A 15,599-nucleotide genomic window follows, 5' to 3' on the forward strand; every position below is an offset into this window, starting at 1 on the left:
GTTTACAGTTATAAATGTAATTAATTGTTCATTTACAGAATTCAGTAATGGGAACCAGTGTCTGATTGCAAACTAGATTGTGACCTCCAAGTCCACTTGTAAACCCAAGGATAACATCAATGCTTTGTGTTTCTGTAAACCTCAGAGAACCTGTTGGGTCCATAAAAGAATAGAATGCTAGAGCTGGAAAGGGTCTTTCTGGTGATTTTGTCCTACCCATGATAAACAATCACCGGATACTGGATGGAAGGGTGGGTGTGTGGATGGGTGGATGGAAGATGAATGACATGGACAGATGGATGGATGGATGGATGGATGGATGGATGGATGGATGGATGGGTGGATAGATGATGGATGGGCAAGTGGGTGGATGGATGATGGATGGATAGATGGGTTGGTATGTGGGTGGATGGATGGATGGATGAATGGGTGGATAGATGATGGATGGGCAAGTGGGTGGATGGATGATGGATGGATAGATGGGTTGGTATGTGGGTGGATGGATGGATGGATAGATGCATGGATGGATGGATGGATGGATGATGGATGGATGGACAGATGGACAGATGATGGATTGATGGATGCATGGCGGATGATGGATGGATGGTGGATGATGGATGGATGGACAATGGACAGATAGATGGATAAGATATCTAACAGCCTAAAATGAGGTTTAGAGATATTTGTGTGATTTTTTTCGTTTATAAATTCAGTTCTTTCATCAGAGTTCACTTGCTCTCTTTCTGTCCCTTCTCCTCCTCTCTTTCCCTCTCTTTGTACAAGTTATAGGTAATGGGAAAGTTGTCTGTAATTCTAAAAATAAGAGGTCCCACCTGAGTTAAACATTGGTGTTTAGATCTCTGTGTGAATGAGACCAAGACCAGGATATCGAGGCAGTTGGTACACAAACTCTGTGATGTCACATGTCCTTTGAGTTCATTAAATACCTCACCAGCACAGCCTGGGATTGCACAAGTACCCCAGATGTCCAAAGGGGAGGGTGATAGGCTACTACGAGTTCCCCGGTGCGGCAGAGATGCACCTGTAACTCATCAAACAAATCGTGGTGACAAAAGGATGGGGAGCTGAGAAACTTGGGTGTTTCAAGACTAGTTCACAGGCTTGACATATTGGCAGAAACAATGATCAGAAATATTATCCCAGAATGCAAAATGGTGAGGATTATCAAAACAGTGGAAATGGGACCTTGAATACTAAACCTGACTACTAATGTCGTTAGTGTTGTGCTGTCACCAAGGCTCTGGCCCCACCCCTCCCAGTCCCTAAACCAGATCTATAATAACTGTCAGGTTGACGGTCAGTGCTACAAGTCACCTGGGGCATCACTGTCAACAGCGCCTTCTTCGGAAACCATGAATGTCTGAAAGAGTTCTATGTGTAGGCTGTACGCCTCCCAGGAGAGGGGCCACCCCTATGAACAGGGCTCATCCCCATGGCAGGCACCACCCCTACAGCAGACACCACCTCCATGGCAGGCACCACTCCTTGGCAGGTGCCACCCCCATGGCAGGGGTCCCCTTGGAGCCTGCTGCATGCTCCCATTGTCAGTGGGTGCAGCCATCTCCCAATGAATGTCTGTCAAATTAATTAATGAATTAATCAGTACTTACATGGGGGAAATAGAAGCCCAACTACAGCTGCTTTAGAAGTGAAGGTGAAGGAGAAAATAAGAGGCTCGAATGTCAGGAATGAGCCAACATTTCTATTGAACACCTGTATTACACTCGAGGCTACACAGTAGATATCTGCCAGAAAAGTGAATGGAGTTGGTTAATAAAAGCACCAAAACCAACTTACAATAAATCCACAGTGATGTCCTCTTTTTTTTTTTTTTTAAGTGTGCTTTTCCAGGACCCATCAGCTCCAAGTCAAATAGTTGTTTCAATGTAGTTGTGGAGGGCACAGCTCACAGTGGCCCAATGCAGGGATCGAATCAGCAACCTTGTTGTTAAGAGCACTGTGCTCTAACCAGCTGAGCTAACTGGCCACCCCAGTGATGTCCTCTTTTAATCTTTCATTTAAACATTGTTTAAAAGCAGGTACTGTATTTGATCAGCTTCCATTTTTGCCATGGAGAAACTTGAAGCCCAATGATGACACAAGGTGTGCCACACAGCCAGTTAATGACAAACTGCAACTGGAACCCAGGCCCACACTTTTCCACCTTAAGGTGCTTGTCCTGTCCTGGTGCTGGGAGCCTGAGGCATGAGGCCAGGGGACAGTGGTGACGCACTGTACTGCGTGGCTTCCTGTCCCCAGGTATCTGAGGAGTCTCCTGGTTCATTAGAATCATGGGAGTGATTCAAGCTTCCTGTTCCATTTATAGCCCGGCCGTCCCATGAGCTCACTGTGGCGGTGCTCTCTGGGGTTCTGGTGGCAGGGCCCACTCCTTGGGAGTGGTGGAGCAGGAGTTCTGTTCCTGACTTGTAAACAGGCCAAGGACCAGCGGCAGGTGGATGGGAGCCAAAGCCCCCGACCGAGATGCGTTCATTCAGTACCGACATGCGGGATACCATCGCAGGCTCTGGGGGTCAGGAGTGAGTGGAGGAGACAGGACCCTCCCCTCATGGAGCCACCCTCTGGTTGAGGGCACGCAGACTGTCATCACTGCTGTGGAGAGGAAACAGAGCAGGGCGCCTGGTAGGCAGGTCCCCACGGAGACAGGACGTTTGAGCGAAGACCTAAGGGGAGGGGGGCGTGAGCCACGTGGACGCCGAGGGGCTGGTTCCGGCAGAGGGCACAGGCGTGGGACAGGCCAGTGGGGGTGGGGGCCGGGAGGTTCACGCAGCCGCCTGAGATGGGAAACCCCGCAGGCCGCGTCTCACAGGGAGACCTCTGGCTGCCGCGTTGAGGGGACAGGTAGGTGGAAAGTGGGCGTGTGCGCAGCTGGCGGCGCTGTTACCGGGAAAGGGGCAGGAATGGAATGGGAGAGGGTGCGCGCTCCGCGAGGGAGCTGCAGTGCCCCTGCCTCAGTTCTCGGGGTGGGCGGACAGAAGCAGGTGCTGATGCTGTTTTCAAACGCTCAGCGCCCCTTCTGAAGGTGCAAGGGAACTCAGGGAAGCGAAGCGCTCGCGGAGCAGGAAGATGCCGCCGCGGGCGTCACGCGGGGCAGCAAGGCCGCCGGTTCTCCAACCCCAACACAGACTTCCTCCGTCTCCGCGGTCCTGGGATTCGCGTATTTCGGGGAAGTCTGAATAATTTGCCTTTCTCATTCCAAGAGAACAAAGTGGGAACGGAGCAGAGTGGGGGCCGCCGCCTCTTTCCCTAGACCGCATCCTTGACTCCTTCTTCCACCCGCAGAACGCTGAAGGTTCTCAAGCTCATGGGCCCGGTGGGGAAGCCATCCTGCCGTCTTGCGGGCAGGTATAACACGGGCTCTCCATAAGAGGCGGAAGGGCTGTGTGTGGGTGCTTCCCAAAACCCCGGCTGGGTTTCTCTGCGCACGTCCCCTTTCTTCTGCTCTAACCGCCGTGGCCTGCAGCTGAGCCTCCGCCAGCCCCGTGCTTCTCCCCTAGGAGAAGCCGGAGGAGCCCAGAAGCCCCACCCCGGGGAGCCCAGTGGCCAGCCTGCCAAGGGCCCACACGCCCCGTCCTGACCGCTCAGCTCCCTGCACCTGTGCGCTGCCAGGGATGACGGCCGAAAGCCAAGTCCAGAATCCTTGGGGGAACTGCCGGCTCGTCGCACGTTTAGCAGATCCTAGGCGCAACCACTGTGTTCCCGACACCCCTGTCCCCCTCTCCGCCCCCAGGAATACAAACAGGCACAAAAACTACTGTGCACTTGCGAGGTATTTTACAATAGCATTGCCTTTTTCTGAATACGAAATACATGCACTTATAGAAATACAGAAAACAAGAAAACTGAAATCACTTATAATGTCAACACCTACAGGCAACTGGCAGAAGTCTGGTTTATATCCTTGCCTCTTTACAAGTGTAGTCATTCCTCTTTTCTCCTCAGCAGTTACCACTCTGCTTAGCCTTTGCCTCTGATTTTCAGCAGACGAATCAGAGTGTTAACAGCATGGGTGGCTTTCCTCGTGGTCAGGGACCTCACCCTCTGGTTTGTGGGTTTATTTTCGGCTGCACAGAGGCTGTGAAATGTTCACAACACCTCAGTATGCATTAGACGTAACCAGTCCCTTCCATCTGCTTTGACAGCATGGAGAGGATACACTGGGCCGCACTCAGGAGAGCCTGCGCAGGACGAGAATCTAAAGAAAGTCCAGTGTCCCATGGGGAAGGAAATCAGCCACTGTCCTGACCCGTCAGCCTGGTCTGCGACTTCTGGCTGCAGGAGGAACGGGAGTGTGCCCTGCCCTGGAGGACGGCGCCGGGCATGGGGAGATCCACGCCCGACAAGTACCCTTTGAAGGGGCTACATTTTCAAGGTCAAGTGTTCATTATTTTGTGAGAGAAGTTTATATTTTCAATGGACACAATGTCTTCTGTATTACTAGAATTTTGACATTTAACTGGTCAAACTCACTCATCTCCACATTTCCTTGTTAGCAAACTCTAAAGAATTTGAGATCAATTATGATATCAAGCTATTTTATAACCATACCCTTGGGCCTAACCCACCTTACAGTTCTGTTCCTTCCTTCTCTCTAATCAGCCCTGTGTGTAGTTATCAGAAAGCCCCCAGGAATGGGGAGCAGCACCCTGATGTTTGGCAATGATGCACAAACAGGTCTTATGCTACCCATATTTTGGGACATGCTTCTCCCTCCTTGTTCTTTTACGTCAGTCTGCTTCTTCCTTATTATGAAACTGGGGCCAGATCTCAACTTATAATCCAAAGTCAACATCCGATCCATCACGCCACTCACGCTCCAGCTGTGGGAAACGTCACCCTGTGCCAGGTGGAAAAGCCTCGCTATCCTACGAGTTGCATGGAACAGGGATGCTGTCGCACCCATGACCGGCGTTACAGATGGAAGATGGGCTGACACAATGTTAGCACTTTTCAGCAAAATTGCATAAAACAAGCAACACAGGAACACCCCAAACTCAAGCCTGTGCTACTTATCTGCGAGCATCTAAGTGGGTTGCGGGGTCTACCCTAGGCACTGACTGAACTCAGCCCTGTCAGCCCGGCCTTGAGAGTGCCACCCGCCTAGTAAGTGTTGGCTGGGCCTCCTTTCTCCCCAGTGGTTTTCAGGAGAACCAAACCTCTTTACGCAAGCTTCTCTCACCTCCTGTACACACATGGCCCACCCAAAAAGCACAGGAATTTAGTGTCACCAAGAGTCCTGGCGACTTTGTTCAGTCTAAAGGAAATCATGGTGATGGAGAAAAGACACTCGTGCACTCGTGTGGTGGTCTGTGGGTGCCAGTGCTGGCCAGACTACGTTCTCCCTTAAAGGGTTGACTGGCACTAACCATTAGCTCCTTGGCTCTCCAGTGTCAGTTAAATACGGACCCCTGTTTCAATGGGGTAAGTACGACACAGACGTCCCAGTTTTGTACCTGGAGCATCTATGTGTACTCACAGCCCGGTCACATGACTCACACAAGTGTCATCACTGTGACAAGTTTCCCCGCATCACTGTGTTTGCTCCCCACGGGAAAAGCCCACAGGCAGGTGGAGGGTGAGAATGGTGATGGTAACCCTCCAGAAACCAGCGGGCATTTATTTCTAGCTTTTCTTACTTTCCTGAAACGGGACCATCTCGCCTCCAGGGCAGGTTCCCGCTTTCCGCATTTCTGGGGCACCAACAGCCAGGGGCGTGAGGTTAGAGAGACAGTGGCTCTTAAACAGCCCCTCGTCATTGGCATCCCCTGGTGAACGTTGCAGGGAAGATTCTTAGAGCCACCCAGAGGCGCTGCCTCCCTTGGCCAACAAGAGCCAAAGGGACCCCCTTGCTTGGTGTTTAGAGGTCTGGCGGAGGCATCCCTGGCTCTTGCTAGCTGGCCAGGGCTGTCTGGCCCTCAGTGGTCTCGCAGCAGACCCCCTTCCTTCTCCTACTCCTCCCGAGCTTTTTGCTTGAACTCTAGTATCAGGTGTTCCCCAGAGAACAGGAAATGGCCTGGGGGAGTCTGACGGATGTAGGGATGTAGGTAAGATACACTCACTAGTTTGCACCCCTTCCTTCGAGGATTGCATCCTTCCATTTTCCATCGGCTTTTCTTCATCCTTGATACCTTCAAATCATTGCTCTTAATATTCAATACGGAGTTTGTTATTAGCAGGAGAGTTAGTCCAATAAAAGCAAGTCTGCCAGGGCCTTCCACAGATTGTCCCAAACATTTTCCCGACGGGCAAGTGTGCTCAGAGCACCAGATGACGTGGAATCAAGGTCAGAAATCCTTACAAATTGAGACAAAATCAGTTCCCCATTGTTGTCACAAAAATCTTTGGTCACCCCCATGTTTTAGTATCTCTGCATTATGTAATACCAACAGTTGTAATTCATTGTTGAATCAGAGTAATTTATTCCTCATCCAGAGCTTCCCTTTCCCATGTTCAATATGTATGGCATTTACATAGGACTTGCTGATAGTTCACTTGAAAGGGACAAAAATAATTGTCATAAGTTTGTCAAAAATAGGAAGGAAAGGTACTTTTCCACACTTTGATATTTGATCCAATATTTGAATGCATGGAATTTTTGAAGTTTTCAATAAAATGAAAAATAATTAAAACTAAACAAATTCCTGTTCCAAAAGTTTACTCAAATAACTCTTTTCTAAAATGATAGCTGGGCTTGAACAATTGCATGTGTGTGTGTGTGTATGCGTGTGAGAGTGTGTGACTGTGTGTCCATGTGTGCGTGTGTGTGACTGTGTGTGTGCATGCGTGTGTGTCCAATGCCAGTCTAATTGGTTTCGCCAACACTGACAACTTCATCGGACACATAGCGGAGTGGTCACCAGAAGACACTCGAGGCACCAGCTTGTCTTGTAATAAACCTTTTAGGGAAACAGGAAATGGCATTTGCGATGTCTCCATGCTTCCTTCTCAATTCATCTTTCATTGCTTTGCCTCTAATTCCTCCAGTTGTACTTCCAGCCTTTACCTAATTCTTCTCTCTGGGTGCTCAGTAGTCCTATGGTTGCCACAAAAGAAAGGATATCACATTCTTTACACATCAAGGAAGAAAAAGAACAACACCCCGCCTTTGAGAAACTCCGAAGCTGACGCAGCTATCTTTTCCTTCTTGAAAATGCGTTCTGTCACCCATTCTAGGAGCCCAAGTAAAATACACACTTCAGTTGTTTTCAGTGCAAAGTCCCCGATCATGACACAGAAGTCACGGCCATTGCTTTCAAAGGACTCCTGTGTAAACACATACACGCTTAGATGCTCAGTCCTGCTCCCACTTGTGAGACAGAACTCCAGTGACTCAGCACATCACAAAAACCCAGATTTGAAAGAGAGGGACAAGTCACTTAATCCACTTTGTACCGCCCACCATGAGGTTTCCCTGTAAAACACCCTGAAGGGTAGACACCAGCTCCCACCTGTGACCAGAGCTTGGTTTTGTCACATCAGTCCACTCCATTTCTGGGCAGTGCCATTCCAATGCTTGGAAAGTTCTTCCTTATGTTAACTAAAATACTCCTTCCAGAACCTTCTACCCATTTCTCCTTGCTCTGTCATTGAGCTATAAAGATGTATACCTATCCAATCCATAAATAGAGATGTGCAAGAAATTGGCATCTCTTCTTTTAAGTCAAGTTACAGCCACATTGCGCCTCTGGCAGTATTGGTGGCACCATGACACCTCAGTGATGACAGAGTTCCCAGCCAGCAGTCAGTGACCCCAGGGCAATGTAAAGGTCTTGGGGCCACAGGCAGAGCCAAGCATCAGAGCGCTTCTGTTCTAACCAGAGCATGCTGCTTACCCTTGGGTGCTCCTGTCCCCTTAGCTTCCTGTGCAGGGTGGGGTTGTCACGGGGTGTGTAGCCCCTGACGCACCTTCCAGGGGCACCATCATAGAAAGGGAATCAGGGTGCCTCTAATTACAGGGCCGGTCACCCCACTTGCATTCCTTCCCCCCAGAATAGCTCTTTCTCTCCTGATAAAAGTATCCATCCTCTCTATCCTACCACTTCAAACTCTAACTTCTCCAGCTTTATAACAGTCGGGGAGAGCCCTTCCCTGTAAAGAAGCCAGCAACAGAATCCAGTCTGAACTTGTACCTGCAGTGGGGCGGGGTGGCAGGAAAGACAAATAAGGAAGGTCAACAGAGGGAGACCAAATGTAAGTTGTAACGGCCACACCCAGTAAAAATGAATCATTTTCTTAATTCCCTCCCAAATGTTAGAAAATATTGTGTTTGCCCCAAATCCTAGCCAATTCAGAAACTATTCCCATTTCCTTTGATTATTCCCCATAAAACATGGCTCCCAAGTTTTTTACCCCCATCCCAACCTGCTATTGTTTGCCCAGGCCTTTCTTGAAACACGGGCAGAGACATAGACCAGTGCTCACACACTGGTGTGACCTCGGCAGGGATCTCAGGCCAGCATGGTCCTTGCTGTGGACAGGCAAACTCACGGAACACCAGTTTTTCTCCCCAGACCCACACTGAACCTGCGCTCAGGACAGAACTGCATCTCTTCGAGCACTTTCTCTGCAGCAGGCATGCAGACTTTGGGACAGCCTCACCCCCCTGCTGCCACCGTTTCTGAAAGATGTCTCTTTGTCCATCACTTGGGTTCATCAGTGAAGCTCCTCTTTGTGGTTCAGGGGGACTTCGGTTTGTTAACAAGTCGTCAATAAGCAAGTGAAACCTGGATGCTGGGTACTCAGGAGTGTCGGTTTACAGCAGCTAGTGAGGACATAGAGGTGTCGGTCCCAAGGGGCGTGTTCATATGTTCGCTTGATTAAAGAAAGCACATTCAAATCTCCCATCTGCATCTGTAGTTAAGATGCCCACGTGGAGCACAGCCCTGTCCATTTAGGCTAATTGAAGGGGAGGCCAATGGAACTAGTGAAAAGTCAAGTACATCTGGTAACCGAAAAGATGCTAATAAAGGGTTGCTGAGGAGAAAAAACTTCTTTGGAAACTACTCTAAGAATTCTTTCAATTAGTGTACAAATTGTGTGCATGGTACATCTGCAATGTTTGACCTCAATGTGCTTTCAAGTAGCAGGGCTTGCTTTAGAAAGCCCTTTTATTAGCTCAGAGGGATACTGTAGCTTGAGCTCTGGATGATTACTACAAATTACCAGGTTCCAACTTAATGAGATCTTCATGCCATAAGGTTATAGGGTCTTGGAGACAGACAGAATCTTGGAGTTTATTGAATCTAAACTTCCATCCACTACTAAAAGCCTCTGCTTGAGTATTTTCCCTGAGTAAAGGCTATGCAATACATTATGTATAAAATATATTACATAATACCTGGAGAGGGGAAGAGAGAGAGAGAGAGAGAGAGAGAGAGAGAGAGAGAGAGAGAGAGAGAGAGAGAAAGAGAGAGAATGTTCAACTGAGCCCAAATCCTTCTCTGGTTAAGTTCCACCTTCTGGTTTTAGATCTGCTTTCTGAAACAAATCATGTCTTCCGGGACATGGATAGGCCTCAGCCCCGCTCACTATGCTCACCCACTGTGCTGGCGCCCCACCCACTCAATGCGTGGCAGCGAGGTGCGCACCCACTGAGAGTCAGGGGATGGCAACTTTGACGCCCTGCTCTTAAACGTTCTCTTGGTACCCCCGTCCTTACTTTCTTCACCTGTATGTCTCCTCGTACTGTGTGCAAAATCCCTAACACAGTGCTTGACACACAATGGGGATCAACAACTATTGATTTTCTCTGCCCCCTTTCTTTCTCAACCAACAAAAGGACAGTGGGATGCCCACACCTGAGACCCTGTGTCCTGCTTCTCCGTGAAGGAGCTTCAGAGAGAAGCAGGTGCAGCTGGAAATGGTGGCCCAGAAACTGCAGCTGTGTTCACAGACCCAGCAGAAACCTCTGTTCTTGGGATCGTCAACCTGGCTGCACGCTGAATCTCTGGGCGCTTTCAACATGGTGATGTCAAGGCGGCACCCAGACCAATGAGCCCAGCTCACGGAGTGATCTCCGCGTACGTACTCCCTAATGTTGCCTCCTGCTCTTGTTTTAGGGCCATCCATTGACATCCCTCATGTGTGTTGAGGTGCTGGCCATTCTGCACTGGCTGCTGCTCACCCCAAACACATGTGTGCACACACACGTGCACGCGCGTGCACACATGCACACACACACACACACACACACACACACACACACACACCAGTCATCATATTCTCAACATGCTGCATCATGAACACAGGACATTGACTTGTCTGCATGAAAAACTGACTCCATGTCTTTCCTTTGACACTTTCCTCCTAACGTGCATAATAGCCTTGCTCTGTCTTCCTCCTGCTTAACTTTTAGTGTGCCTATAAGGAAAGCACACCCACATTCGGCAGTGGACGCGACCCTCTTCCTGACTTGCATATCACATTGCATCCTGTCTGTCCCTTCTCCTGCTGCCGAGCTGCTGAGCCAGCCATCCTCTCCAGTCCACCAGGGTTTGCTGGGAGTCCAGCAAGGGACCCTGAGGGCGTTTCCTTTCTCCCCTCCCTCCTGTGTTGGGTTTTTCTCTCTGGACCCATTGTCCTTGTGTTTCTTGAGTAACCCTTCATCTGATAAGAACACACTTCCAGTAGCTTCCAGAGGAAGGGTGCACGAGGGACCCTGAATGTCTGACATGCATGTGGCCGTGTCAGGATTCCCGCGGGAAGTGACCTGACAGGTAGCGTGGGCCTGGCCTCGTTACCTCCCACAGTCCAGCGTGGGTGTCATTGGTGGTGTTTGTTTCCAGTTCTGCATGTGGCCCTGCTCCTCCCCTGTGACAGTGGCTCCCAGGACCATCCCCTACCCCGAGTTCCAGGGTGCTGAGATGCCATGCCTCGCGCAGGGTGTGAGTCACCCCTCAGGGAACCTCTGTTTTCCTCAAATGTTTTACCTCCCGCCAAACCACAGAGCTGTCTTTGTTCTTGTGTCGCCGCAGTATCTGCTCTTCTGTCAGCGGGTGCAAATCCTCACGTTTTTATGTCCGCCTATATTGTGTCTGTTTTCTCTGAATGGTGCAAATTGGCTGCTTTCCCCCACAGTCTGGTGAGGTGGGCGGTCCAGGCAAGAGCCAGGCTCTAACGGGGCTCTGTGTGTACGCCCCACGTAGAGTGGTCTGGCAGGGAGGAGGCATTGGGTGCTGGTGTTAGAATCTATGGGGGCTTCTCTCAATGACTAATGACATTCTTCAAATGAAAATGTGTCCACTGCTTGTCTGGGAGATGCAATCCTGCTGCCGCCAGTGTGCCAAAACCCCAGTGGGGAAAGACCAGGGCCATGGGGTGGCCTCACCCTCGATGTACGGTCCCTCACTTGCCCATTCCAGCAGAGACCTGCTCTCTGACCCATGTAGGGACCAAGCCTTCTCCGGGCGGCAGCTGCCTTACTGTGAGCTGTGCAGGAAAGTTGTTCTCCACAAGCCTCCTATCTTCAGGCCCACCCTCTCCCTGACGCACAGGTCCCTGCTATCTGCACCTCTGTGGGTTCAGCTGCCCTCGGCGACGAGGCCACACTCACCCACCCTCCAGCTCCCACAGTCTTCTGTTCTTTCCGTCCCTTCCTGCCTCATGTCTCTTCCCATTTCTGTCTTTTTCTTCTTCTCTTCCTTTTCCACATCTATGGGCATTTCAGAGATTTCAGATGGGAACAAAGGAAAAACCATGCATTCAGTTTACCAAGCCCCCCAAGTTCCTTTCTACCTTTTAAACAGCATCATGCCCCAAATTCAGGGACAAATGAAAAGAACGAATGGACCCACCAGGAAGCCTTTGTCATCCAGGCCTGGAGGGGCTGGAGTGTCCACACTAATTCCTTCTGTTGGTTACTTGGTACAAGGCAGTAGACAGTTCGGAATGACTGAGCTCCAAGCTCCTGTAACAGTTCATTACATTCCTAGCAGACAAACCAGTCTCTTCCAAAAGAGGGTCATCCCTCCGAGCAGTCATTTCCATATTTCCTTTGTATCGTTGGGGTTTAGCATCGAGTATGTGTCTGACAATTGTCTGTGGGACAACTTGGCGAACAAACAATGGCCTCATTCAACAACGGGTCGGTGGATAACATCTCAGAATGACACATTTCTTCCTTTTTCTTAGGTTTGCTTTGCTCACATACAAGTATCTGCAACATGCTGCATTTGATGGTCTCTGACTGGATCCTCAGCTGTTGGAAGACACGGACTGTCCTAGAATCGCATAATGGGAAATGGAAGCACAGGGAGCATCTTCGAGGCCATCGTCGAGGCCCGTGTGGCACGAGCCACGTGGGGAAGATGGAGGTGGTAGGAAAGATCAGAGCCCAGACCGTGTGGGGCTCAGCGTCAAGACAAGACCTGGTCTTCGATCTGCCACAGACGTGCCCGACACCACGGCCCACTGTCCCTGGATCTCGCATGCTCCCTCAGTCCTGCCTTGGCCCTCCCACCAAGACGAGACCAAGGAGGGCGTGGGTGCACAGTGGGGCAATGGGTGACACGCAGTGACACACGTCCACTCAGTGTGTCTGGGGCCCTTGTCACTTCTGGCCCTCATAGTCGCCGCCTCTCCGGCTCAGCAGGGAAGGCAGGGCACTGGTGTGGAAGCTCTGCTTGGCGTCCCTCTCCAGGCAGGGACGTCCACACCGAGTGCATGCCAGTGTTTCACAACCCTCACTTCCAGAGCTTGCAGTGCGCCCTCTGCCGCTGTGGTCATTTCCCCTCCCACTCCTCTCCAAGAGCTGAACTTCCTGAGCTCTGACTGTGGCCCAGCTCCAGACGACAGGAGGAGCCCAGCCTCGGTCACCGGTACCTCCAAACCCCATCACGGTCCAGTGCTGCTGCCCAGGGGCCTAGAAACTAGAAATCCCCTGGGTTTGGACCTTGACCCCACGTTCTGTGGCCCATGACCTTTAACCCTGACTTGGCTTTTGACTTCTGTCTTGTCTATTGAGCCAGGCCTCTGGTTCACTTCAGTGACTTCCAGTTTTTATTTATCTCAAATCAATTATTTTCTGCAAAATATTTGCCATCCAGGTTTCAGGTTATCTCATCTGTCCTTGGCCCTAATCCACAGATTTCCAGGACTTGTGGTCAGCCCATGACAAAAACATAGCACGGAATAAAAGTTACTGAAATTATTGTATTTTAAACAACTAACCAAGTCCCTCCTGTCTTATGGATAAGTTTATAAATGTGGGCACTGGAATTTTCATTTCCTCTGGCTCCTTTGTGGGATGTTCCCCTCATGTGGCTGTTCTGTGCATCTTTTCTTCTGTGTCAGGGCAGATGTGAACGCCTGGAGCTTGGGGACCATGACGTAGTCCTCCTTATGCTTCCTACACCTCTGCTCAGATGTCAGAGGAGTCACTAAATTTTCGCACAGGGAAGACTCACTTGCAGAACTCATGCAGTACGTCTTTGTAGACTGTGCAGGTGATTCTGTGTGTATGCAGTCCGACGATTATGTCTGTGAACTCATCCTAGGAAAAGTGTACATGCCTCATTGCTGAATATCACTACGGTCACCTTCCAAGTCCTCCCCTTGGGAAGCTATGCACCCACACCAGCACCTAGTCCACCCTTCAAAGCTATTTTGGAACTCTCTTTCTGGAATGGCCATCAGAGCTGTCGTCGTATTACCCTTGATGTCCTGAATGTCATCAAAATGTCTTCCTTTCAATATTTCCTTTATCTTTGGGTAAAGAAAGAAGTCATTGGGGGCCAGATCAGATGAGTAGGGAGGGTGTTCCAATACAGTTACTTGTTTCCTGGCTAAAAACTCCCTCACAGACAGTGCCCTGTGAGCTGGTGCATTGTCGTGATACAAGAGCCATGAATTGTTGAAGAAAAGTTCAGGCCATTTTCGTCTTTTTCATACAGTCTTTTCTGCACTTCTGAATAGTCAACTTGGTTAACTGTTTGTCCAGCTGGTACAAATTTGTAATGAATAATGCTTCTGATATCAAAAAAAGGTTAGCAACGTCGGTGCAACTAGTTCGTGAACTTAATTGTCAGACCTCGTATGTGTGAGGCAGGCCTGGGTCGGGGCATCTTTATCAAGCTCGTGGGGTTTTTCCGCTCATGTCTTTCATCTGATGTCACTTGAGCAGCCAGTCGGCATGCTCACCAGGAACCCTGGTCGCTCGTTGCCTGCTGGTGTCTTCTTGCTCATGCTAAGCTCCGCGGCAGTGGCTGGCACGGTGCAGGCGCTTGCGATACATTTGCCGGATGACGGGGGTGGAGGGTAGACACGCGGAGGACACAGCACACCACGCAGCACTGCACTGACTGCTTCGGAGCACACGTGCCGTTTCCTACATGAGAAACACTAACGTGGAGAGAAGCCGTCAGTGCTGTTCACACCACATGCATGTGGTGGACGAACACGCAGTGCAGGCGGGCTCCAGAGGGAAGGTGGCTGACTGCCAGACATGTGGGGCTTCATTTGCGGGGGCCAGCCCCTCCTCTTACCTCGCTCCTGACCAGCAAGTGCCCTTGTCTCTGAAGGCCACAGCACTGTCCTCGTCTTCCAAGCAGCTGTCTGCTTCCCTGCGTTCCTGTTGTGCCGGCTCTCCCCTCCCGGTCCACCCCCCCAGAGCTGGCTCAGGCCCGGGAGGCTCTCCTGGCCTTGCTGCCTCCAGTGCGGGCTGCAGGTGGGAAAACGCATCACTGGTGCAGGGAAATGTTTTGTGAAAGTCTGAAACCCAGCTGTGGTGTGAGCACTTGAAGGATGGGAATCGTCTGGTGTGGACAGAGTATAATGCTCCAGGCAGGGGGTGGCAGTGGGGGTGTCAGGCGAGAAAAGGAACCAGAGAAGGAAGGGCTTTGGGGGCCCAGACAGGACTTTGCATGCTCCCCACCCAAGTCAACAGGAGTTTTGGGCAGATTGGTGTGGTAGCATTCTCCCTGTCTGCTGAGGGACACTGCTCCAGAGTGTGGCAAGAACACATACTGGGAGAGCAAGCAAAAGCTCGCTTTAGCGACCAGGTGGGGGAGGAAAGTAGATTGGTAACTAGTACAGTGTCCCCTGGAGAGACGTGGCAGGACTGAGTGGTCATCAGGGGCAGAGCGGGCTACTCGCAACTCTCATGGAGCCTGGCTATGAACAAGGAGCAGCTGGTTTGGGTAAAGAGCTTGTCAATAGGCAGAGGCAGAATTTCATTCTGTGGACTTGAACGTGAGTTTTTCTTCAGCCCTCCAGGAAGTGTTGAGTAGGCAGTTGGGGACACAGAATTTAAGTTCAGGATATATACACATGAAGGCTGGCTTGGGAGTAACTGGCACAGAGATGGCGGTAGCAAATCACCCAGTGAGAGTGGGCAGAGTGAGGGTTCACAGCACACACCTGAGAGGCAGCAGACGTTAGAGAAGAGAGGAAGAGGACCGTAGGAAAGGAACAAAGAAGGGCTGGCAGAGGGACAGAGACTGCGTCCCAGGGGAGATGCTGCTCAGAGGAGGCCATGGTCAGCGCAGGCCGAGCGCTGAAGGCTGTGTGACGGCCTTGTTCTTTGGGAGGTGGCCAGCAACGCAGCAGGAGCAGTCTTACAGACA

Source organism: Rhinolophus hipposideros, assembly GCF_964194185.1.
Source record: "Rhinolophus hipposideros genome assembly, chromosome: 1".
Classification (NCBI taxonomy): Eukaryota; Metazoa; Chordata; class Mammalia; order Chiroptera; family Rhinolophidae; genus Rhinolophus; species Rhinolophus hipposideros.